Raw genomic sequence first — 24,774 nt, forward strand, 5'->3', positions numbered from 1 at the left:
GACTTCCAACACTCCATCACATTAAGATTGGGATCAGCATCCATAGCGCTACGTATCCGTGAGAACGTAAGCCTCGTGTACGTGGCCTTTGAAACAGCAAATCACGCCTTGGTCGAGAGGATGGAGGTGGTATTGGGAGGGGGTCAGAAAGACTACTTCAACATCGTTATGTGCAAACCAGAGTGCCGCTGGGTGGCCAGGAACATTGTCTACGATCAGCAACACTTTAAAGTCAAGTCTTTTCTCTTCGAGGTACCGCTTGACCTCCAGAATGAAACACTTGTGGAACCAATCCAGAAATAATGTTGTTGTCATCCAAGCCTTTTTATTTGATTGCCAGAACACAGGCAGGAGATTTTTGTTCTTGCCTTTTAGGGCATGGGGATTTGCAGCCCTGTAGAGCAAGCCCAGCTTTATTAAATGCCCAGCTGCATTGCCACAAAACAACACAGTCACACGGTCTGTAGCTGCCTTGAAGCCAGGGGCTTGTCTTTCTGATTTCGAAATGTAAGTGCAGTTGGGCATTTTTTTCCAGAAGAGCCCAGTCTCATCCGCATTAAAAACTTGTTCCAGAAGATAGACCTTTTCTTCTATGATTTTCTTTAATTGTACGGGGCTAGGCTTTTGCTGCCTTTTCATTGGCAGATGCAGCTTCACCAGTAGTCTGCACGTCTTTGAGGCTGAAGCGGTTCCTAAAATTGTTAAGCCAGCCTTGGCTGGCTTTGAATTCCTTCTCATCAGAAGGCTGTCCCTCTTCAGCAGGAGGTTTGAACAGTGCCTAGAGGCTAAGAGCCTTTTCTCGCAACGTGTTGCCATCGATAGGCACACGTTTACGATTCATGTCTTCCAGCCATATGTTTAATGCCCTTTCAGTCTTCACTAAAGTCTTATCACACACCTGGCTTGTCACCTTAGCAGTTATTGGAGTACTTGATGCCACGGCTTGACTAATTTCTCTCTCTCGAATCTTGATGGCACGGATGCTAGATTCGTTGTGACTATATTTACGCGCCACGTTGGAGACCGACATACCGTCACTCAATAAGTCCAACACAACCAGTTTTTCCTTCAGCATTGGAACAGATCACTGTTTCTTTGGTTGAGCACCAGATGAAGTAGTTGGCTTGTGTTTAGGGGCCATGTTGTATGAAAAATACATTTCTTTGAACACTAGAGTCACACTCAGCACGGCGAGATGCTCACACTATGAGAGGCACGTGGGAACTGAGACCGGCAGATTCACGTCTCCATCTCACGCTCACTCCGGGGCATACGCTCATTGAGTGGAATGGTGGGTGGAATCGCTGGCACTATTCACAGGTATCTTGTTTTTCTTTTTTTTTCTGAGTGCATATAGTTGAATTCGTGTAAGTTAAATGCGCGTATGATGCGACTCACCTGTATTACAGCTTTATTGTCACAATACAGAACCCTTCAAAGAATAAACCCTGCTATAGAATATGTTTCAAACAAGATCCACTTAACTCAAATTTCTTTAGTTGCACCTACTTTCTTAAATTTTGGGGAGGGGGTCAACACAGTTAATCGTATTGTTTTAGTCAATGATCTTTAACACAGATTGCAATAGACAGTGCAGTCGTGGAGTTTGAATTACAGTTTATTATTTGAATTACAGCTCATTATCACCAGTTTCTTCATCTAATATAAAAACAATTAACCCCAATTAATGTACTTTTTTGTGGAGAGGAGACTCTACATTTAGTATCAAAGAGGTGAATAAAGAACACTGTAGGGCAGTAGTTCTCAAACTTTTTTTTTCACGGACCACTTGAAAATTTGGATAAAAGCGCTCTATTAAAAAAAAAACCCTTAATAAACTTTTTTTTGTTCTACAAATAAAAGCACACAACTCATATTTTAATATCCGTAGTCTTACCTTTCTAATGTAATGAATGTGCCCTCTTTCCCCCAACTCAGCAGCCCCCAAGCTGGAGCTGGAAAGGAGAGGGGTCTCTTCCTCTCTCCCCTGCCATGGGAGCCCCTGAGCTGGGGCTGGGAAGGAGGGAGGTCTCTCCCCAGTAGCCACAGCTCTGGAGCTGGGGAAAGTTGCCTCTTTCTCTGGCTGCCGCAGCCCTACATGTCCCAAATTCCCCCCCACCCCCTCTGCTCACCCCACTACCCCCTCCCACCTACCTCCTAGTCCCCAAAGGCCACCACTTCACCTTACATGTGTGTCTTCTCAGGGGCCAGGCACCTAATTAGTGGAGCCACGCCTGCGCAGCTCCACTAATTAGGCGGGTGGCCCTTCATTCTCTTGTGTGCGGCCGCCCAGGCGCACACTTTGAGGGAACTATTCGTGGACCACCTGAATGGAGCTCGCAGACCACTGGTGGTCCATGGACCACAGTTTGAGAACCTCTGCTGTAGGGATTAGACATACCTATATTGCGGAATAGAGATCCTCTCTTCTCTGCATGTGTTGTATACCCATTCATGGATTTATTTCTCATTTTATGTTCTACATTCTAGCTGGGCTCCCTTCTTCAGTATGAATTAGTTTTCTTATGTATTATTAGCAAATCTTCTGCTTAATTACTGATTTTTCAACTGCAGAATTTAATGTGGATAGTAGAGTCCAAGGAACTGACCCTGACTGGAGGGATGAGAAAAATATATTTGCAAAAGTCTAAACATGATACCTCAAACTACTGCTTGCCCAAAAAATTTGATTAAAGTAAATGGACTTCTGGAAGGTAGAGTAGAGCAGCTAATATTTGCTCCGATAATGTAAGGATTATTTGAATGCTTGCAGGAAAAGAATACCAGGCCCTACTTCATTTCATGACATATTAATCACCAACACTCTTGAACTTTGTATGCAGGAGGATTTGCAATATGTGGAAAAAAAATTAGTGACTAATAATAATTTCAAATTATATGTCTCTTTTCTTCTGGTGATCTTGAAATCCCCTGGATTCGGGGGTGAGGTAAAAAGTTTGGGGACCACTGGAATAGGATCAGGATTTCACCATGTGGCAGGAAAGGAGTCATGCTGGACGTGATGTCAGTTGTGCAGGCATTTGTGATTTTACTAGCACTTTGTGACTGGCCTGGAAAGATGATATCAACTCCAATGCTACTACAGCTAATGTCTCAATTGATAGAGGGCTGCTTTTGTATCTAGTGTTTGTTTTAACACTGATGGTATGTGTGTACAGGCTAGTTGATAACTATAATGTCTGCTACCACTGCAATTACCCACAGTTGTTGTCCTAGACAGTCTATATTAAAATATTTCTACCTTTAATTTTAATTAATCAAAGCAAAGTGCAGTCCATAAGAACATCTTACTAAGTTTTTTTGGAACTAAGGACTTTAGGCCCTAATTTGTAAAACAGGTGAACAAATATGTAAGTCAAGTGTGGTGCACGGTGTCACAGAATGACTGGCTCCTTTAAGGGGACATAGTGGCCAGCCACACCTGGGCCATAATTAATTAGCTTCTTGTGAGCCTCAGTGGGTAGAATTAAGAGGGTCACAAGATAGTTTAATAGATAGCTGGACCTCATAAAAAGGCTGAGAGAGATCAGTCTGGGAGTGGAAACACAAGGCGTGGGTAGGCTTCTGTAGAAGGCTCTAAACTAGGCTTTGGAAGAGCAGTAATGAAATCACAGGAAGTGGGCAAATGCCTGTGGAAGCCTTTGAGGCAGCAACTGCTGGAGGCCGGGTACTCCAGGGGAACCAGCCTTGAGGCCCAGGGCTGTGTACTGGAACAGGGAAGGATGCAAAGAATGGAGCCCAGCAGATGCTGAGATCAGTACTCCAGGGGAATGCGCCTGAGGTCTGTATGCTTTATCAAAAATAGTCTAAAATGGATGTGGGAGCAGGGCTCAGAGATAGGCTGAAGAGAAGTCCCCAAAGGGCAGAAAAACCTTTTGTTTGTTGGGCTCGACAGTTTTGTTTGCAGCTTGGTTGGAGGCTCAAGTTATGTCTGCAGCATGGATCTGTGTGTGGAAAGCCAAGGAAATCCACCTTGGGGAGGGAAATTGAGGCGGGGAATGCCTACAATGCCACACTCAAAAAGCAGATATGTCGAATGACATACAATGATAAATATGATCTGGGATCAGGCACCACTTTTGTAAGGTAAGAAAGAGGAATTATCTTTCCATCCTGGAATGGTAACTTTCTGTAATTGCTTTGTCTAATATTTTAGTGTGCAAACTAGTAGAAAGTGACAGAATCGGAATTTTAAAACTACACCAATAGCTCCATTCACACCACTCATCCCAATTTTAAGTATATCTTACAAAATACTTCTTAAAAGCCAAAGTTTGATTATTTGCAAAGAAATGCAGCTGAAACTGGCCATGACATCTATTCTAACAGAGGATGTGGAATATGGAAGACGGTCTAAATGTGAGAACTATCACTTTTAAAAAATCACTGGCATTGTGCTCCTTTTCCTTTATTATGTGAGAACCCTTTCTCTTGCTAGAAGGGTTCAATGCTCATCCCTTCCAGGTGGTTAGTGTGTCTCAACTGGCAGGAAGTGTTGGGAAAACAAACTGATTTGCACTGTTCCCCCAGTGATGACTAAGGGCCTCATGTTGGAGGGGCATAGAGAAAATCCCAGCTGGCTTTGTGCCACACAAAGCTGAGGAGCGCCTCAGGAATAAGCTTCTGTGGGAGTAGAATCTGGCTGGATTTTTTTTTTTTTTAAAGCTGAATTGAGCACTGTATAAGTACTGTTGGGTTCCATTAGCCTGGGAAATAGGTTTCCATAATCAAGAGTTTCTCAAACTTTGCATAGTGTGGGCTGTGACTTTTACAGAAAGTGTGTCTTGTGGACATCTCTCACTCAGGATCACACAGACTTCATCTCCTTCTACTTGTAATTACATAACATCCTCTGAGGATTACAACAACAGGCTGACATGGAAAAGTAAAATGAGGAGGTCTTTTAATGTATTTTAGTGCCTTTTAATGGCGTTTGCAGTGTTGGTCCAGCTGTGTTGGTCCCAGGATATTAGTGAGATGAGGTGGGTGAGGTAATATCTTCTATATGAAGAAGAGCTCTGTATAGCTCGAAAGCTTGTCTTTTCCACCAACAGAAGTTGGTCCAATAAAAGATATTAACTCACCCACCTTGTCTCTTTAATGGAGTTTAGCAGTTGGAAACAAGGAAATGGTATCTTCTCTATGTAACCAGCAAACCAGCAGCAAGTGCATCACAGACTGCCAGTGGACTACAGACCACAGTTTAAGACTGCAGCTATAAGCTGTTGTAAACCCACGACCTTTCTTAAGGCAACAAAATGCCTTATTATGTGTCATTGGGCAGGCTCAAATTCTTATTCAGTTTTTAGCTCTTCATAACTTAACTGTGAACTTATAAAGCGTTTTTTGATACTAGCTTGCATTATACCTCAGGGAATGTAAATGTAAATTTTTATACTTGTTTACTTAATTGCTTTCCACTAAAAATATTATAGAGAGTAATCATCAACTTTCTTCAATCAAATGCCAGCATGAGTGTATTAATCTTTAACTAGCACATCTGACAATTAATGAAGTGAACGTATGAGCTGTATGCCAACTAAATTTATTGCTGAAATCAAGCAAAAGAATCTCTTTCAAGAAAAGCGGTGATATTGATTGGCAGTATAGTTGGGTAAAGGACTTCACATTCTGATTAGACAGTATGAGAGTTCATGGCACAGTAGTCAGTTTCTGAGACTACTATATCTACACACTAAAATATTCCCAATATTCTTTTGTGGAGTGATGCATGTTTCTTGAAATTTGAATGGTAGTTCTGTTGCCAAAACATGTGCACTCATCATCCTTTTAATCTCAGTACATGACTTCCGACATTTCCTGCTGATATTTTTGGGGCTAAGTGATAGTTAAGATAGAGGTTGTATTAACAGGCTCTCCTCCCCACTCCATCCTATTAAAGCTTGTCACCATAAAAGCATTCATGGCATGGAAAACTTGTATTTCTTTAATTACATACAGCATATGGCAATTGAAGTCTTTGAGATATAGTGCTAGTGAAGCATCTTGCATATCTCTCTTGGATGGAAAAGCTGATGAACACTTAGAAATATTATTGGAGAGAAGCAAAGTCTGTTCTCAGAAATCAACAGGCACAAACATATGTACTTTGGTCAAGGCAAGTGCAGAGATGGGAATAACCTTGAGAAAATTATTGTAGAAGTAATGGGGGCAGGTCATCATAGTAGGAGATGACCAGCAAGGAGAAGGTATGTGGCAGATCATTGGGATGTCAACTGCTGAGTGTGTGAAGTTAGCAATGGATTAAGAAGGCTTCCAAAAATTTGTGCTATGTCACCAGAATTTAGACATGAATAAATATGGCACCTAATAAAAACTCTAGTCACACAAGAAAGCATGCAGTTGTCCTCACACATTGAGGTTCATTACAGTACAACTTTAAAATGAGAAAACACCCTTTAAGGTGGTTTTTACCTGAATTTATATAAATATAGAATCTTTATTAGCAAGTATGCGAAGGGGGACTATTTCTTCCCACTCCTATTTCTCTTTGATTTTTTTTTCTTTAAGATCAATTTAATCATCTTGGGGCCATATTCACAGATGGCAAAACCTGTCACAACTCCATTCGTGTCTTCCATAAAAAATGAAACTTTTAACCCACTTTTAACTTTTAGGTGCCTCTAGAACGCCGGTGCCCCTAGGCATGTGCCTACTGTGCCTAATTGGAAATCTGGCCCTGGTTGAAGTGAGTTTTGCTTCAAAAAGAAGAGTGTACTCACTGCATATTTATTGTCTGTACATGTACTTGGTACTTTAAAGTTCCAGACAGTTTTTCTCCCTTATTATTTATCCATTCTAACTTATTTTGCCATCTCTTCATGGCAGTGTTACCAAATACAAGCCAATTAAAATCCCTATTTGTTGTGAATTTGAACATTCAAATTAATAAAAGAAACTACACAAATCTTTTTATCAGGATCATCAAGGCTAAAAGCCGTGAAGATGGAAATATTTTGTAGTAAATGAGGAAAGGCAATAGAGAGATTGAGAATGTTATCAAGTGCAGAATGGATTATAGTCAAAGGTAAATATCAGTGTATGTCCATGTTTATTACATTTCTTTCTACAGTCACATTAGAAAAGAAATAAAAATGAAGTGTCTTGTACTACATTATAAAACACAATGTTTGGAACAGAAATAGCAACCCAGGTGAAATTATAGTGCTTGTTACCTGTATAAGCACGGGTTCTCAAACTGGGGGTTGGGACCCCTCAGAGGGTCGTGAGCTTATTACATGGGGGGTCGTGAGCTGTCAGCCTCCACCCCAAACCCCGCTTTGCTTCCAGCACTTATAATGGTGTTAAATATCTAAAAACATGTTTTTAATTTATAAGGGGACTCAGAGGCCTGCTATGTGAAAAGGGTCGCCAGTACAAAAGTTTGAGAACTGCTGCTATATAGTGTATGTTTCCACCATATGTTCAGGGGAGAGGGGTAGTGGGACTTCGCACTTCAGTAAAATTAAGCATTGAGTGGTGCTGAAGTCTCAATATCAGCTATATAATGGGAAAATGTAGGGCCAAGTTTGTTTGGATGTTTGTAGAATGAAATTGCTAAGAATGAATGATCAGTAACACCAAAGTCTTTGGATTAGTCAACACTTTTCTGAAGGATCATTACTTTTAGAAAAGACACGTGTGTTATGATATGAATTTTAATATAACACCATAAAAGCAAAGATTTCCATTTAGCACTCCATTCTTGTCAGGAAAGCATCTCATCTTCTGCAAAATAGTTACAAATGAGTCTCTTACTCCTCAAGGCTTGACTGAAATGCATTATGCACAAATCTGACAACTCTTCAGTATGATTTGCAAGCTGCAGAGAATTCCAAACACTTCTATATTCCTAGGAAGAAATTCACTTCAGTGTAGAGGGCTTGTGGAGATCATATACATCATGTATGTCCATATTGCCTTTATTGACAAACCCATATTGACAAGTGTGTTAGGACTGGCCTGCTTAGTTCCTGCAGCTTTAAATATTTCTTGATTATCTGATTTTCCCCCCTCCCCCCTTCACCTATTTAAGAATTTTCACTTTAGGTGTAACATCTTTTCAGACAACGCATGTAATATTTTTTCTGAGGAGTCAAATCAGACTTATATGCTCCCTCTGGGACTACAAACCTTGAAGGTGATTATTTTCTTCTTCCTTTTTTGTTTTAGAAGTGGATTCAGATGTCATAAAATTGGCACTGGGGACCTCATCAGCTAATTCAACAGCTTCATATATAGTAACTGACAAAGGTGAGCATGATGGGGACTGTGAGGAAAGAGAAAATCATTCCAGGCCCCTTTGTGTTACAAGAGTATTTATTATAATTAACTAATGTCTACTGATGTTTCACCATTATACTTCTGCATGATATAGGAGACAAGCTAATAGCGGAAAAAGCAGAAAGTGTCCCCACAGAAACTCAGAAATAAGCGATCTATTATTTGGTACCACATATCATAAACATGGGGCGGGAAGCTGACCTGCCTGTACTGTGTACTGAAAATATTAACTAAATATTAAAACCACTCATGGTATTTGTTGAACTCCCACCTAAATGTGAAGGCCAATTGGCAAAGATTGGATACTAATTAAGTAAAATACAGATACGAAGTTTTTTGAAAATTCCACAGAAGCCAAAGGCTCACTCCAAAGTTCTTAAACTTAAAAAAATGGTATCAGTAGCATGGCAGCTGGTCAAGCAATAGGGAGAAGGAGGTCAATACTACCCTCTCTGCTCCATGAAATCACCCTTATGGGGTCAAGGCCAATGTTAGATCCCTCTGGAATGCTACTAGTCCATTAGTGTAGAGGGGAATGCTATAACACCTCTCCTTCCCCCCACCACTCCTATATTAAGTGTAACTTCTCTTAAGCAGAGATTTTTTTCAAAGGTTGCTACAAAACTACATAGATATTAATATTTTTCCTTTTACTATTTTTTTCCTACTGAAAGCAGCAGGCAACCACCTATGTTCAATAAAACTCTGAGAAATTATAATGCAGACGATGTGCTAGGAGAAAGTAATCAGATTTAAACCAGCTGCATAGATATAATAGAAAATGATAGCTTTAGCAAATGAATGCTAGTAATTATATTTCCATCACTCCCTGGTATATTGTGTTTTAGCTTCTTGGGATAAAACTGAACTTATTCAGCATCTGAATTACATAAGCTTCTAGGTCTCATGCTGATGGACTATGTTTAAAAATCCATGAGGAAAAGAAAAACTAAGGATACCTGAAAGCTAAAAGGTATTTTTCTGTTTCTGGAACCTCTCACTGTAGTGTTTAAGATTAAAAGAAAGTTATAGAAACTTTTAGGTAATATTTAACCTGAATCCCTTATCTTTTCACTCAACATTTGACTTCTAAATTTACAGGGCAAAGGTGTCCTCAGAGATGCTACAATCATATCTCTCATATGTCCCACATTTTGAGGAACATCACCCATTTTAGTCCCGAGTTATCTGCATGAATCTGGTGTCCCTTCACTTTTATTGTTGAAAATTATTTACATTAAAAATAAGTATGAATCTATGGAAAGGGTTGTTTATTCTTAAAGAATGAATTCCACATCATTCGCTCAAACAGAATTTATGGGCTTGATGCAGAAATTACTGGGTGAGGGCTTTTGTGTTATGCAGAAGGTCATATGAATAGCTATACTGGGTCAGACCAATGGTCCATCTAGTCCAGTATCCGGTTTTCTGATAGTAGACAGTGTGAGATGCTTCAAAGGGAATGAACAGAACAGGGCAATTCTCAAGTGATCTGTTCCTTGTCATCCAGTCCCAGCTTCTGGCAGTTAGAGGTTTAGGGACATCCAGAGCATGGGTTGTGTCCCTGACATCTTGGCTAATACTCATTGATGGACTTATCCTCCATGAACTTACTAATTCTTTTTTGAACCTAGTTGTACTTTTGGCCTTCCCAACATCACAGGGTCACTGTGCATTGTGTGAAGAAGTACTTCTGTATGCTTGTTTTAAAGCTGCTACCTATTAATTTCATCAGCTGATCTTTGGTTCTTGTGTTATGTGAAGGTATAAATAACATTTCCCTATTCACTTTCTCCACACTGGTCTTGATTGTATAGACCTCTATCATATCCCCCCTTAGTCATCTCTTTTCTAAAATGAACAGTCCCAGTCTTTTCAATCTCCTTATTTGGAAGCTATTCCATACTTCTAATCATTTTGTTGCCCTTCTCTGAATCTTTTCTTGTGGGGATGTATCATCCCTACACCAACCTAATGAAAAGTTCCATGAGGAGGTAAGGGTCACGATGGGACACTTGCCAGGTAAACAAATCATGGCCTTATGTAAGGCCCCCTGGTGGTCTAGGATTATATAAGATGATCATGGCCTTATGTAAGGCCCCCGGGTGGTCTAGTATTATATAAGATGAGGTAAACAAATCATGGCCTTATGTAAGGAACGGTTGAACCAATCGGTGTGGGACTATACATGTGATAAACACATGATTCTCCTTCTTGTCCAATCCGTAGATGTGTTCTTATAGCCTAATTGTGTTATGTAATGTTGAGAAAAACTATAAAAGAAAGCTTGTAATAAACAGAATTCAGATTCAGCTTGCAACCACATTGGTCGTGTGCTTTATCTGCTCCGCATGGGACGCCACATTTTCTAATGCTAATGTATCTTTTTTTTTTTTTTTAGATGGGGCAACCAGAACTGTATGCAGTATTCAATGTGTGGAATTATATAGTGGCATTATATTTGCTGTCTTATATCTATCTCTTTAAACAACTAACAAAATCCTCCAAAGCCCAAGATTTGGTGGTGATGGGGGACTTCAACTATCCAAATATATGTTGGGAAAATAACACAGCGGGGCAGAGGCTATCCAACAAATTCTTGGACTGCATTGCAGACAACTTTTTATTTCAGAAGGTTGAAAAAGCTACTGGGGGGAAGCTGCTCTAGACTTGATTTTAACAAATAGGGAGGAACTCGTTGAGAATTTGAAAGTAGAAGGCAGCTTGGGTGAAAGTGATCATGAAATCATAGAGTTTGCAATTCTAAGGAAGGGTAGAAGGGAGTACAGCAAAATAGAGACAATGGATTTCAGGAAGGCGGATTTTGGTAAGCTCAGAGAGCTGATAGGTAAGGTCCCATGGAAATCAAGACTGAGGGGAAAAACAACTAAGGAAAGTTGGCAGTTTTTCAAAGGGATACTATTAAGGGCCCAAAAGCAAGCTATTCTGCTTGTTAGGAAAGATAGAAAATGTGGCAAAAGAACACCTTGGCTTAACCATGAGATCTTGCATGATCTAAAAAATAAAAAGGAGTAATATAAAAAATGGAAACTAGGACAGATTACAAAGGATGAATATAGGCAAACAGCACAGGAATGCAGGGGCAAGATTAGAAAGGCAAAGGCACAGAATGAGCTCAAACTAGCTACAGGAATAAAGGGAAACAAGAAGACTTTTTATCAATACATTAGAATCAAGAGGAAGACCAAAGACGGGTAGGCCCACTGCTCAGTGAAGAGGGAGAAACAGTAACAGGAAACTTGGAAATGGCAGAGATGCTTAATGACTTCTTTGTTTCGGTCTTCACCGAGAAGTCTGTAGGAATGCCTAACATAGTGAATGCTAATGGGAAGGGGGTAGGTTTAGCAGATAAAATAAAAAAAAGAACAAGTTAAAAATCACTTAGAAAAGTTAGATGACTGCAAGTCACCAGGGCCTGATGAAATGCATCCTAGAATACTCAAGGAGCTAATAGAGGAGGTATCTGAGCCTCTAGATATTATCTTTGGAAAATCATGGAGACGGGAGAGATTCCAGAAGACTGGAAAAGGGCAAATATAGTGCCCATCTATAAAAAGTGAAATAAAAACAGCCCAGGAAACTACAGACCAGTTAGTTTAACTTCTGTGCCAGGGAAGATAATGGAGCAAGTAATTAAGGAAGTCATCTGCAAACACTTGGAAGCTGGTAAGGTGATAGGGAATAGCCAGCATGGATTTGTAAAGAACAAATCGTGTCAAACCAATCTGATAGCTTTCTTTGATAGGATAACGAGCCTTGTGGATAAGGGAGAAGCGGTGGATGTGGTATACCTAGACTTTAGTAAGGCATTTGATACAGTCTCGCATGATATTCTTATTGATAAACTAGGCAAATACAATTTAGATGGGGCTACTATAAGGTGGATGCATAACTGGCTGGATAACCGTACTCAGAGAGTTGTTATTAATGGTTCCCAATCCTGCTGGAAAGGCATAACAAGTGGGGTTCCGCAGGGGTCTGTTTTGGGACTTGTTCTGTTCAATATTTTCATTAACGACTTAGATATTGGCAAAGAAAGTACGCTTATTAAGTTTGCAGATGATACCAAACTGGGAGGGATTGCAACTGCTTTGGAGGATAGGGTCATAATTCAAAATGATCTGGACAAATTGGAGAAATGGCCTGAGGTAAACAGGATGAAGTTTAACAAAGACAAATGCAAAGTGCTCCACTTAGGAAGGAAAAATCAGTTTCACACATACAGAATGGGAAGAGACTGTCTAGGAAGGAGTACGGCAGAAAGGGATCTAGGGGTTATAGTTGACCACAAGCTAAATATGAGTCAACAGTGTGATGCTGTTGCCAAAAAAGCAAACGTGATTTTGGGATGTATTAATAGGTGTGTTGTGAGCAAGACACGAGAAGTCATTCTTCTGCTCTACTCTGTGCTGGTTAGGCCTCAACTGGAGTATTGTGTCCAGTTCTGGGCACCGCATTTCAAGAAAAATGTGGAGAAATTGGAGAGGGTCCAGAGAAGAGCAACAAGAATGATTAAAGGTCTTGAGAACATGACCTATGAAGGAAGGCTGAAAGAATTGGGTTTGTTTAGTTTGGAAAAGAGAAGACTGAGAGGGGACATGATAACAGTTTTCAGGTATCCAAAAGGGTGTCATAAGGAGGAGAGAGAAAACTTGTTCAGCTTAGCCTCTAAGGATAGAACAGGAAGCAATGGGCTTAAACTGCAGCAAGGGAGGTTTAGGTTGGACATTAGGAAAAAGTTCCTAACTGTCAGGGTGGTTAAACACTGGAATAAATTGCCTAGGGAGGTTGTGGAATCTCCATCTCTGGAGATATTTAAGAGTAGGTTAGATAAATGTCTATCAGGGATGGTCTAGACAGTATTTGGTCCTGCCATGAGGACAGGGGACTGGACTCGATGACCTCTCAAGGTTCCTTCCAGTCCTAGAATCTATGAATCTTTTCTAATGGTCCCTAACATTCCGTTAGCCTTTTTTTGACTGCTGCTGCACATTGAACAGATGTTTTTAGAGAACTATCCACAGTGACACCAAGATCTTTCTTGTATGTATAGTTGGGATTATGTTTTTCAATGTGCGATAGTTTGCATTTACCAACATTGAATTTAATCTGCCATTGTGTTGCCCACTCACCCACTTTGAGATCCCTTTGTAACTCTTTGCAGTCAAATTTTGACACAACTCTTTTGAGTAATTCTGTATCATCTACAAACTTTTCCACCTCACTGTTCACCCCCTTTTCCAGATAATTTATGAGTATGTTGAACAGCATAGATCCCAGTAAAAATCCTTGGGGAACCCTGCAATTTACCACTGTAGATATTCATAATAGTCCTTTCTGGCATTAAAAACTGTTAATCATTTTAAGTTTTCTGTGGGTGTTTGTCTGCATGTTCCTCATTTTGGGTCTTTGTCACACACTGAATCCCATGTTGAGAGAGATGGTCACAATGTAAATTGGCCAGGGGAAAAAAGTGTGCGTATACAAAGACTAACAATTATTTCACCTACATTATCAGCAGACAAAGAGGAGAGAAAAAGTGAACAGACAAAGCAGACAAAAAGCACAAGGTTTTCTGAAGATACTTTTTTCTGTCAATCTACTAAATATTTTAAGGAAATCTCTGAGGACAGTTCTCTGGATCCCCATCACAGCATCCTCTAGCATACTCAGAGTATTTACTCTTCTAAAGTATCCTCAGTCTTTAGGGTTAGGGTAGTCTTTAAAATGAGAGAGAAATGAGAGCCCTGTCCTGTGTGAGTACTGAGTGGCTCTTGGTAATTGCTCAGCTCCCTCAACTCGATGGGCGATGAGGGTGCACAGGTCTTTGCAGGAGGCACTTAGAACCTTGCAAGACCAGACCCTATAAAAGCTGTAGAATAACTTAAGTAAATTTAATAAATCCTGAAAAGTAATGTTAGTTAGAATCTCTCTGGTTGTGGAAAGTCAGCTGTGAGTGTGGGTTGTTTTTACCATCAGAGTCACTAATGGAAATATAAACATGAGGAAATACAAACATCATTTTGCTTGCCTTCTTTTAAGTTGTGTATCCATTAATTGTAAACCAAGAGCAGGACAAAAAGATATTCAGAGACCAATATAATGTTATAATGGGGGCATAGGGGTATAACATAATAACATTTTAAAAATCATCATGTTGCAACTGTTAACCTATAGCATATCTTTTCATCAAGTGTTTAGGGTTGGGGGGGGGGGGGAAGGAGAACAACTAAAAAAGTCATTTGGAAATTGGGGGAAAATGTTTTAATATGTAACATTTATATTTTTCTTAATTTTTCTCTTCTTTACTAAATGATTGATTGGCACAAATTATATTACCCCCCCCCTTTTTTTTTTAAACTAATTGAATCCAATATCCGCTCCTCCATGATCTTGCCTGGGATTGATGTCAGATTGACAAGGCCTATAATTACCCAGATCATCCAGTTTACCCTTTTTAAATATTGGAACAATGTTAGCTTTCTTCAGATCTTCTGGAACGTCCTCAGTGCTCTAGGACGTATTGAAAATCAACATTAACAGTCCCATGAGCTACTCAGCCATCACTTATAAAACTCTTGGATGCAAGCTATGTGGACTTGCTGATGTAAAAATGTCTAACTTGTAGCTGCTGTTCAACATTTGTGAAATTGGCCCTTTTTAAAGCACCAATATCCTATCGATATCACTGTTTTGGACTTGATTCTATTTGCACATTATAAATGTGATCAAATCATGATCACTTGTTCCTAAGCTACCATTAAATTTTAGTTCTGTGATCTGTTCCCCTTTATTTGTCAAGATGAGGTCTAATATAGAACTCCTCTGTGTTGGTTGCTACTGCCACACTTTTGAATAATGAAATTGTCATCTATAATATTTAGAAATTCCAAGGATGTTTTAGTTTGGCAGCATGAGATTTCCAGCATATGTCCCCCATGATCATACAACTTTTTTCCCTTCCACATTATAGATAGGATGACTGCTCCTTGCACACCTTTCTTCTGAGCTATCAATGAATAGAGTGCCACCACACCCCGTCCTCGCCCCTTTTTCCTACTTGATCTTTCCTAAATAGGTTGTAACCAACCATTGATTTTAATATTCCAGTTGTGTGAATCATCCTACCAGGTTCCAGTAATGCCAACTAGATTAAAATTATGCTCATAAATGGTTCATATTAACACTAATGACACTGACAAGGATCTATTGGTGATGGCTCATATACTAAATGAGCAATTCCAGTTCATCTTGTTTGTTGCCACCAACTTGCACTTCAGGCACGGGAATTCCATTCCGGCTTCAGGCAGGAAAGAAGACATGGCACATCCATTGCAGGTCACTAACACTGTTCTATTGGTGGCCTTCATGAAAGCCTACTTAGAGGCTTTCCTTCCAGGGTCAGCTTTGACACTCCCTCTCTGAATTCCCTCAGAAACTCTCCCATTAGCTGCCTCTGCTCTCAGCTCTTGAGTTTGCCTAGCAAATGACTTTTTAAACCAAGTCTCCCTGTTTATCATAGAATCATAGAAGATTAGGGTTGGAAGAGACCTCAGGAGGTCATCTAGTCCAACCCCCTACTTAAAGCAGGACCACCCCAACTAAATCATTCCAGCAAGGGCTTTGTCAAGCTGGGCCTTAAAAACCTCTAAGGATGGAGATTCCACCACCTTCCTAGGTAACCCATTCCAGTGCTTCACTACCCTCCTAGTGAAATAGTGTTTCCTAATATCCACTTAGACCTCCCCCATTGCAACTTAAGACTATTGATCCTTGTTCTGTTATCTGCCACCACTGAGAACAGCCTAGCTCCATCCTCATTGGAACACCCCTTCAGGTAGTTGAAGGCTGCTATCAAATCCCCCCTCACTCTTCTCTTCTGCAGACTAAATAAGTCCAGTTCCCTCAGTCTCTCCTCATAAGTAATGTGCCCCATCCCCCTAATCATTTTTGTTGCCCTCTGCTGGACTCTCTCCAATTTGTCCACATCCTTTCTGTAGTGGGGGGCCCAAAACTGGATGCAAGACTCCAGTTGTGGCCTCACCAGTGCCAAATAGAAGGGAATAATCACTTCCCTCGATCTGCTGGCAACACTCCTACTAATGCAGCCCAATATACCATTGGCCTTCTTGGTAACAAGGGCACACTGTTGTCTCATATCCAACTGCTCATCCACTGTAATCCCCAGGTCCTTTTCTGCAGAACTGCTGCTTAGCCTGTCAGTCCCCAGCCTGTAGCAGTGCATGGGTTTCTTCCATCCTAAGTGGAGGACTCTGTACTTGTTCTTGTTGAACCTCATCTGATTTCTTTTGGCCCAATCCTCCAATTTGTCTAGGTCACTCTGGACCCTATCCCTACCCTTGAGTATATCTACCTCTCCCCACAGCTTAGTGTCATCCGTGAACTTGCTGAAGGTGCAATCCATCCCATCATCCAGATCATTAATAAAGATGTTGAACAAAAGCGGCCCCAGGACTGACCCCTGGGGCACTCTGCTTGATACTGGCTGCCAACTAAACATCGAGCTGTTGATCACTACCCGTTGAGCCCGATGATCTAGCCAGCTTTCTATCCACCTTATAGTCCATTTATCCAATCCAAACTTCTTTAACTTGATGGCAAGAATACTGTGGGAGACTGTATCAAAAGCTTTTCTAAAGTCAAGGTACATCACATCCATCGCTTTCCCCATATCCACAGAGCCAGTTATCTCATCATAGAATGCAATCAGGATGGCCAGGCATGACATGCTTAGCTCAGCTTGGCTCTGCCCCTCACCACCAGGGAGTGAATAACCACTCAGAGACTTCAAACAGCGGGGCTGATCAAAGCTCCAAGGTACAGAGCCTTGGGACCCTCACCAAGGCACCAAACAGGCCTGTCTCAGCTGCTTACTCAAGGATCCATAGCCCAGCTATGCAGTCTGTACACAGAGAACAACCAACCATAGATGGACCAAACACATGCCTCACAGAGTCCCGTTGCCATCAAGCAGAGTCCTTTACAAAAGTAGGTGTGATTCTCCACTGCCTTGCTATGTTTGTGGTCACTTACACCTGTGCAAAGGAAGCAGATCAGAATAGTAGCATTTTGCACCAACTTTGCACAAGTATAAATTACAACACAAGGTTCATAGTAATGGAGAATAAGACCCTAACTCCTTAAACCTCACAACTAAGTGACCACTAAAAAGTTTGTTTATATATTGGCCCTAATTTGCCATCAATTACAGTCTTCAGTAGGGTTGCACAGGTGTAACTGAGGCCTTAATTTAGCCTAGTAGGCATGTGATATTCCATTGACTGCAAAGGTGTACCTGATGCTGTCCTTGCAGCTTCATGTTCCAGAAGGTTCTAGGGTTTGTCACTCCTTATGTGCAGCTCAGTAAGTGTCTGAGCTTAATCCTGCTGCAATCTTTGGCAAACCCTTCTGCTGACTTCAGTGGTGCAGGATTAAAGCCCTAAAGCATCAGCATCAGTGTTCAGCTCTTGATTGAATAAAGGTATTTGCAGAAATTAATATGGGTAGAGGTCCATCTACCAGACTGAAATCTTCTTTCCAAAACCAGGCTATTGCAACTGGAAAATTCCTGCTTTTATCCTTATCTGCGCCTTTTTAACCTGTCCAGCCCTGGATCATAGTTGATGCAAAGAAATTTCAGCATAACAGATGGAGATTTAGCAAACAGGAAAATGATGGCCTATGTAAATGTAATGCTTTCTCCACTCTTTCACATAAATCTCTGCTTTTGTCAAGTTTTATGAGCAAAGCTCTTTAGCTGTAACTTGCTTTTTTAATCCAGTTTGGTTTTGGAGTTAAATTTATCTCAAAAATAATCTTAACGAGAAGAGCTCAGCAAATGCTCTATGCTGCATGTAACTGTTTTTATCTGTGCTTTAGAATTTTCAAAGATGAAAATTCATTTAAGAAATAATCCTTATCAACCTGTCTCTATGGAAGGGGGATTCATTATATCTGGTGATAATTGTTTTGCAGAAAATTAGGAAAATAGCCTAAATCTCTGTGTGGGTTAAGAGTCACGCCTGCTGAATGAAAAAGCTTCATCTATTTTGTTTCTACACATGACAGTTATTCCCCCCCTTCCCTCCCCCTGTTTGTTCTGAAAGCTTGGTGCTGTTGAATTAGATAAGCTTGAATAGAAACATACTGGGACACTAGTAAATTAGGATATTTCTTTTGAACAGGCAAAGAAGCTTTATTAAGGAAAGGAGATAAAAATGTTGTGCCATAGCTTTCAGAAATGTTGTTGTAGGCCTCAAAAGAAAAATACATTTATCTGGCTGACTACAAGATGAGACTGAACTTGTGATGACAAGCGTGACAACAAATCATCACGTTGCCTGCTGTGGCGCAAGCCAGGCAGTGAACTTTTTTTTCTGTGATGATTTCCCATACTACCTCAATGCCCTGCATCTGTCTAATAGTGTTGTTTTTCATACTCTGGGGCAACTGAATTTTGCAGGCAATTATACAAATATCTGCAGGGAATCACCTCTGTAACTGTGCAAATCTTTACAGGTTGTCCAAAATCAGTGGAGTTTCTGAAAAGGTTTTCTTATTCCAGTTTTCTATAACTTTATATTTCACACTAGATCTTATTTTAAAGAAGCCTGATTTTACAATAAATTATTATATCAGAAGCATATATTATGGTGCTATGATAGCAAGTACGAACCAGTTACTAATATTCTTACTCATGTTGAATAGTACCTTACTCAGAATTTCACATGCTTCCTCTTAGACTAGAGAATGTATGTGGGCTCGTTGACTGATCTTAGATTAACAAGTTGTTTTTAGTTATTGAACTTATTAAAAATTATCTTTTTCCTCTTAGAAAATTGTTTTAACATTATTTTTCTTCTTATAATATAACTTAGGTGGTTTATTTAAAAATCTGCAGACTTGTTTTATGTATCAGCCCACAAAGAGAATTAGTGCACAGCACATATTTACTGTTCTGGTGTCCCTAACTTTTTAGGACTAAATTGAAGATTTATAGTCTGCCTTGAGTGAGACTCAGCGTGCAGTTTTACCACCACATGAGCAAACCAGAGAATGAATTGATAGTCTCCCTCTGAGCAAGTGGGTTTACAGAGGCTGGGACTGGGAAGAACTGTGGACAGAAGAGCTAGGGCTTCTTCCACTCCTTGCCTGTCTCTGCCCACTTGCTCACAAGAGGCAGTACTGGGCAACCAGCTCATCCCCATGCCTGAAGTCACAGTCTGAACAGATCTGAGCAGGGGACTAAGAGGGAAGGACGTTTTCTTATTTCCCCTTACTCAGCTGTGCAGGGGTTAAAGGTCTGTGACTTATTTAATAAATTCTCTATGTATATTTGACATATGAAGAAGTTAAGGTGCATATCATGTTTACTGTGCAGAGATTGACTGACTGACTAATTTCTAAATCTCTCCAGTTTATCAGGTAGCTTGGGAGCTTGGGCAACTACTAGAGGCAGATAGCATCTTTGCTGGTCCTCTTCACAGGGCCTAGATTCCCTTTAAAGTGGGAATGGTAAGAATGTAGATGTTAGGCAAATGAAAAGCTGGGAATGGAGTCGAATAGCAGAAGAGTTTAGATTATCTGGCAAATTCTGACATATTAAAACAATTAGGAAGAGTGGAATATTATTTTATTCCAATGAGTGGTGTTTGTCTTCTGGAGTCAAGTGATAAAATTATACAGCGTAAGGGATAAACCTCCTCACTTCCACAATCCCATACCACCCTGCAAATGGTGGATAAAGATCTTGTGGCCGCCAATTATATGTTTTGGGTAAGGGCTGAGGATTTCAGGGTAGAATTTCCATAGCAATCTCTTAGACTCATCTGCAAAGTCAATCATTTTCAGAATGCTGAAAGTGCTAACATTTTTTCCTACTGGACCAATGCCATGTATGCAATAACTATAATAATATTTGCATATTGGATAGGAACTTGCAATTATAATTGAGCCATACATTTAAATACAGATATGTCACAGGAAACAAGGGACAAGTATTTTATATTTCTATGGTGCTGAAACTTCTGCCAAGGAGCGTCAAGATGACCTATTTGTCCCATACGTAAACTGAGTTAATCTCCAAATTTTTTCCTCTTCATAACGCTGACATCTTTTAAATAACACATTATCAGACTGAAATTATGTTGTGAATGATGCCGTACTGCAATATATCATCTCAGAGAAATATACTTAGGATATATTATTTAAAAAATATCTTTTTCTCAGGGGCTGAAAGAGTCAGAACCCAAATCAAAATAATTATAGGATAAAGGTTGCCTTTAAGCGTGTGGCCAACATACTGTTAGGCTGCATCTGGAATTAGCTGAACATGCTTACGGACCAATTGCTGTAGCAGAAAAGAAACTTTCTGTTTGGACTAGATAGCTCAGGTTAATTAGTACCAAGCACTTTTAGCATCTAGGTTGTAATAAGTTCAAATCCAGTCCAAGGTTAATCATGATGCTACCATTTGCAGACTGTTTGATATCTGTGGAATGAATTTGGTAGTCTCACTTGAGTTCCTAGTAGACAGTCATCCCGTAACAAAAAAGGACCTGTTTTGACATTGAAGGGAAATTTTGTTTTTAGTCTTAACAGAGGAGGTCAAAGATTGAAAGCGTTCTCACCCTTATAGATGGATTTTCTGCAGTGGAAAGCTGAGGTACATTGTGAAGGTTGAGCAGAAAGGCTTTCACTCTGCCTGTTCTGTGGGGAAGGGCATATCAGGGCTATGGCAAAATATGATCATGTGACTGTTCAGGTTTGCATATGTCTTTTTTTTCTGATTTTTGAGGAACAAATCCTTACAGAAATGTATACACATTTTCTACAAAAGTTTAGTTTTCTTTAAAAATAATTTGCAGATCAGCCAGCCCCATTTCCCCCATGTGGTGGGGTTCCCTTGGGGTTCTAGAAGAGGGGACAGATTATCCAGTTATGGTGCTAGCCTGGGACTTAGAAGACCCAGGTTTAATTCTCTGATCTGATGCAGACTTCCTGTGTGACCTTGGCTAAGTCACTTGGCCCTAGATGCTCAAAGATATTTAGGCACCCAACTCCCATTGCAATAGCTTTGAGAATCTGGGCCTTAGTCTCTCTTTGTCTAAGTTCCCCATCTGTAAAATGGGTTAATAGTACTGCCTTACCTCACAGGGATGTGTTGAGAATAAGTTAGGGGTTTATTACAGGAGTGGGTGGGTGAGATTCTGTGGCCTGCATTGTGCAGGAGGTCAGACTAGATTATCATAATGGTCCCTTCTGACTTTAAAGTCTATGAGTCTGAGTATAAATTCATTAAAGACTGTGAGGTGTTCAGGTACTACAGTAATGGGGGCCATGTAAGTACCTAAGATACCTAGATAAAATAAGTGGCAGCTCTTCTGTTCAGGAGTAGTGTTTTAAATACTGTATCTGCCAATCACAAAGTACGATAGAGTCCATTTATGGAGACACACATGAAGACCTAAAACATATTCTAAGTAGTTTTGTAGGTATTAAGTAGCAATGCCATTGCTCAGGTCTGTCTAGTATTATTTCAAGCAGAATATCTGAAATAGGGAGAGGGAATGGTTATGGAAAAGCTGTTTTGCATTTATGGCCCTTGATTTTTTTAAAATGATGAGTGCAGGTGAAGAGCGGGTATAGAATATGTTCAAAAATTGTTCCCGTCTCTCTCAAAATATAGCATATACCAGGGGTTCCCAGTATATGTTGGGGTTGAGTTTTTGAAAAGGGCAACTGATAACGAATCGACAGATACTGGGGACAGATACCCTCCACCCCTGCCCCACCTCTTCCCACCCAGTTCCACCCCCTCCTCCGAGTGCACCCCATCCTCGCTTCTCCTCCTCCCTCCCAGCGCCTCCAGCACGCTGCTGAACAGCTGATTGCGGCGTGCAGGAGGTCCTGGGAGGGAGGAGGAGTTGATCGGTTACCTATGGGGCTGCTGGTGGATGGGAGGTGCTGGGTGGGGAGGGAGGGCACTGGCTGCCGATGACTGAGACACGGATCGGAACACGTTCCCTATTGATAAGCGACAGATATGCAAAATGACAGATCAGGGGGAGACGTATACCGGGAACCCCCTGCATACTATTTTTGTTTCTACTAATAACAGAAAAATACGGGTTACTCTTATGATATAGGAATGTAACTTGACTTTATATGTCCTACATGACTCTGAAAATGATCCTGATAAAATCATGGCCTCATTTATTATATCAAGGTAAAGAAGTAATTTTTCCTAGGAAAAAGCAAAGTAATCAAAATAAATGTACATAGGAAAGGTTAGCTGCTTGCCTGGCTGGGCCAGTATAATTTTTTTCAAAAATGAAGTAAGGAACTCAAGCAGCTGAGGCACTGAAGCTTTGCACAAAAGCCATTTGGAAAGGGATTTTTTTTCTTCTCTTACTTTTCTATGTAATAACTGATGTCAATCAAAATAAATTAGCATACAAGTATAGAACCAGTGACTACAATCTAAGTGAACTAATGTCAGTACTTTCACAGGAGATGAGGAAATGAACTTTCCTTAATACTGTTTGTCATTAGAATTTTTTTTAGTTTCTTTTTATAGAGAGTGGGTTTATTCCCTTCTAAAATATGATAAGGAAATATTGCCCAAGGCACTCGGATCCCTGGGAAAGAGACTTGGGTAGCAGTTTAGTATGATTAAAGCACAGATTTTCACTCGGTCCATCATTCTTTGTGGCTATTCTTCCCATATGTCAGCTGTGTCACTGTACTGAGACTTCCAGAGTAGACTGCTTCTTTTGAAACTATAATTGCAGTCTATGGTCAACCTGTAGGGTATGGCTCTCTTACCTCCGACTCGCTGTCCTACTTTCACAATACTCCCAGTCCCCTACTATCATGTGGTCGAGCATTAGGCCTGAGATTGGATTCAAATTTGCATCTCTGTATGGCAACAAAAAGTTGACTCCTATTGTTATATTCACTTCTGACATGACCTTAAGAGATAAGATGTTGATGTATCTTACTTTATGATCCTCACTGTCATATTTATGCTTTTTTTTTTTTAAGGCTACTGCTAAAGCTGTATTTGAAATAAAATAACAATACTGTAAAATGAATAACATACCATATTTGTCCAACAAACGTGGGCTGAACTATGTCAAATTAAATTACTCCGACACTTTCTTTTTTATTTAAAAAAATAAAAAAAGTTCACAAGAGATACTGACCTATTTGACTCCTGGGTTGATTGGCAGAGCCTTCCAGAACTACAAAAGGCCTGCTCCCTCAGATGAGGGAGGGACCACAGATCCTAGAACTCAGATAGCCATGGACAAAGAATGCAAAATCAGGGACTGGGTACAGGTCGTGCTATTTCTCCCTCTCCCTCCCCCCAAAAAATCAGCAGTGAACCCCAGTATGAGAAATGCTGTATTGACAGCAATGGCGATTGAAGTATTTTATTTTCATAGCAAGTATAGCCTGGTTTCTGGCAATGAAAGCTTTCACACTCCCTCCCCTCCCTCTGTTGTGTTCTACATCCACCTGTCACATTTTGTCCCCATTTAGAGTGTCAACTCTCTGAGTTTGGGCCTGTCTTATGTTTACAGAGCATCCAGCCAAGTGAGGTCTTGATTCTGATTAGGGCCGCTGAGCACTACTGAAATAATAACGTTTCAACTCAACAACAGAAGCAGCTATAAATGTGAGAGGCCAGTTCCATCATCTTGGCCTTTCAATTTTGTTCTCTGCTGCTTAGTACCAGTTGTTTCAATAGTATTGTCTCCTTACCTATGCTTTGCTGTCCTGAAGATTCACCTTGCTTTGAGGATAATGACAGATCATTCAGAAAGATTTGTTTGCAAGGCTTGACATATGGGTGAGCAGAATGACATACACTTTCTTTCTGGTCATAGATATTCCTGTGCTGAAGTACATCTGGCTGAACAAAGATATATCTGAGGAACAAAAAGCCCCAAATAATTTTGATAATATGAGACATGAAATAGAATCATGCTAATCACCAATGGCGTAATATTTTTTAAGGTTTTGTGAAATGAGGAAACCATATCTAGTTGTCATTATTTGTTCAAGCATTGTTACTGAATTGCTGGAAGGTCTGTGTATTCCAGTGGTTCTCAAACTTGTTTGATCGTGCCCCCCTTCTTTGTGTCTGAAGTAGTGTGGCAGGAGGAGAAGTATAAACAAGTACATATACTGATTTTAAAACATGCAATTCACTAAATATTAAAACCAGTACGGCGTTGATTCAAACAGAGCCAATTTAAGTATATAGTAATGTAAATTTTAAGCGAGCTACTGCTTAATTGCATCATGCATGTTGTTAATAGTGGGATGGATGTGCTTTTTTTTTTGGCAGAGCAATTCTATTCTGGGTTGGATGCTTGAGACAGCTATCCGGAGATTCCT

The 24,774-nt window shown here is 40.2% G+C and overlaps 1 long non-coding RNA gene across 3 annotated transcripts; it reads left to right on the forward strand.

Annotated features, from left to right (window-relative positions):
• The first annotated feature begins 2,322 nt into the window (after positions 1-2,322).
• On the forward strand, positions 2,323-24,774 carry LOC117880081. Of its 3 annotated transcripts, XR_004646470.1 has the most exons (5): positions 2,323-3,802; positions 3,917-4,107; positions 6,962-7,069; positions 8,215-8,295; positions 24,725-24,774. It is a non-coding gene; the product is annotated as an uncharacterized LOC117880081 (long non-coding RNA). The 3 variants fall into 3 exon arrangements; XR_004646467.1 differs by having other exon boundaries at positions 2,323-4,107; XR_004646469.1 differs by lacking the exon at positions 24,725-24,774 and adding an exon at positions 9,174-9,413 and having other exon boundaries at positions 2,323-4,107.

Source organism: Trachemys scripta, chromosome 7, assembly GCF_013100865.1.
Source record: "Trachemys scripta elegans isolate TJP31775 chromosome 7, CAS_Tse_1.0, whole genome shotgun sequence".
Taxonomy (NCBI): domain Eukaryota; kingdom Metazoa; phylum Chordata; order Testudines; family Emydidae; genus Trachemys; species Trachemys scripta.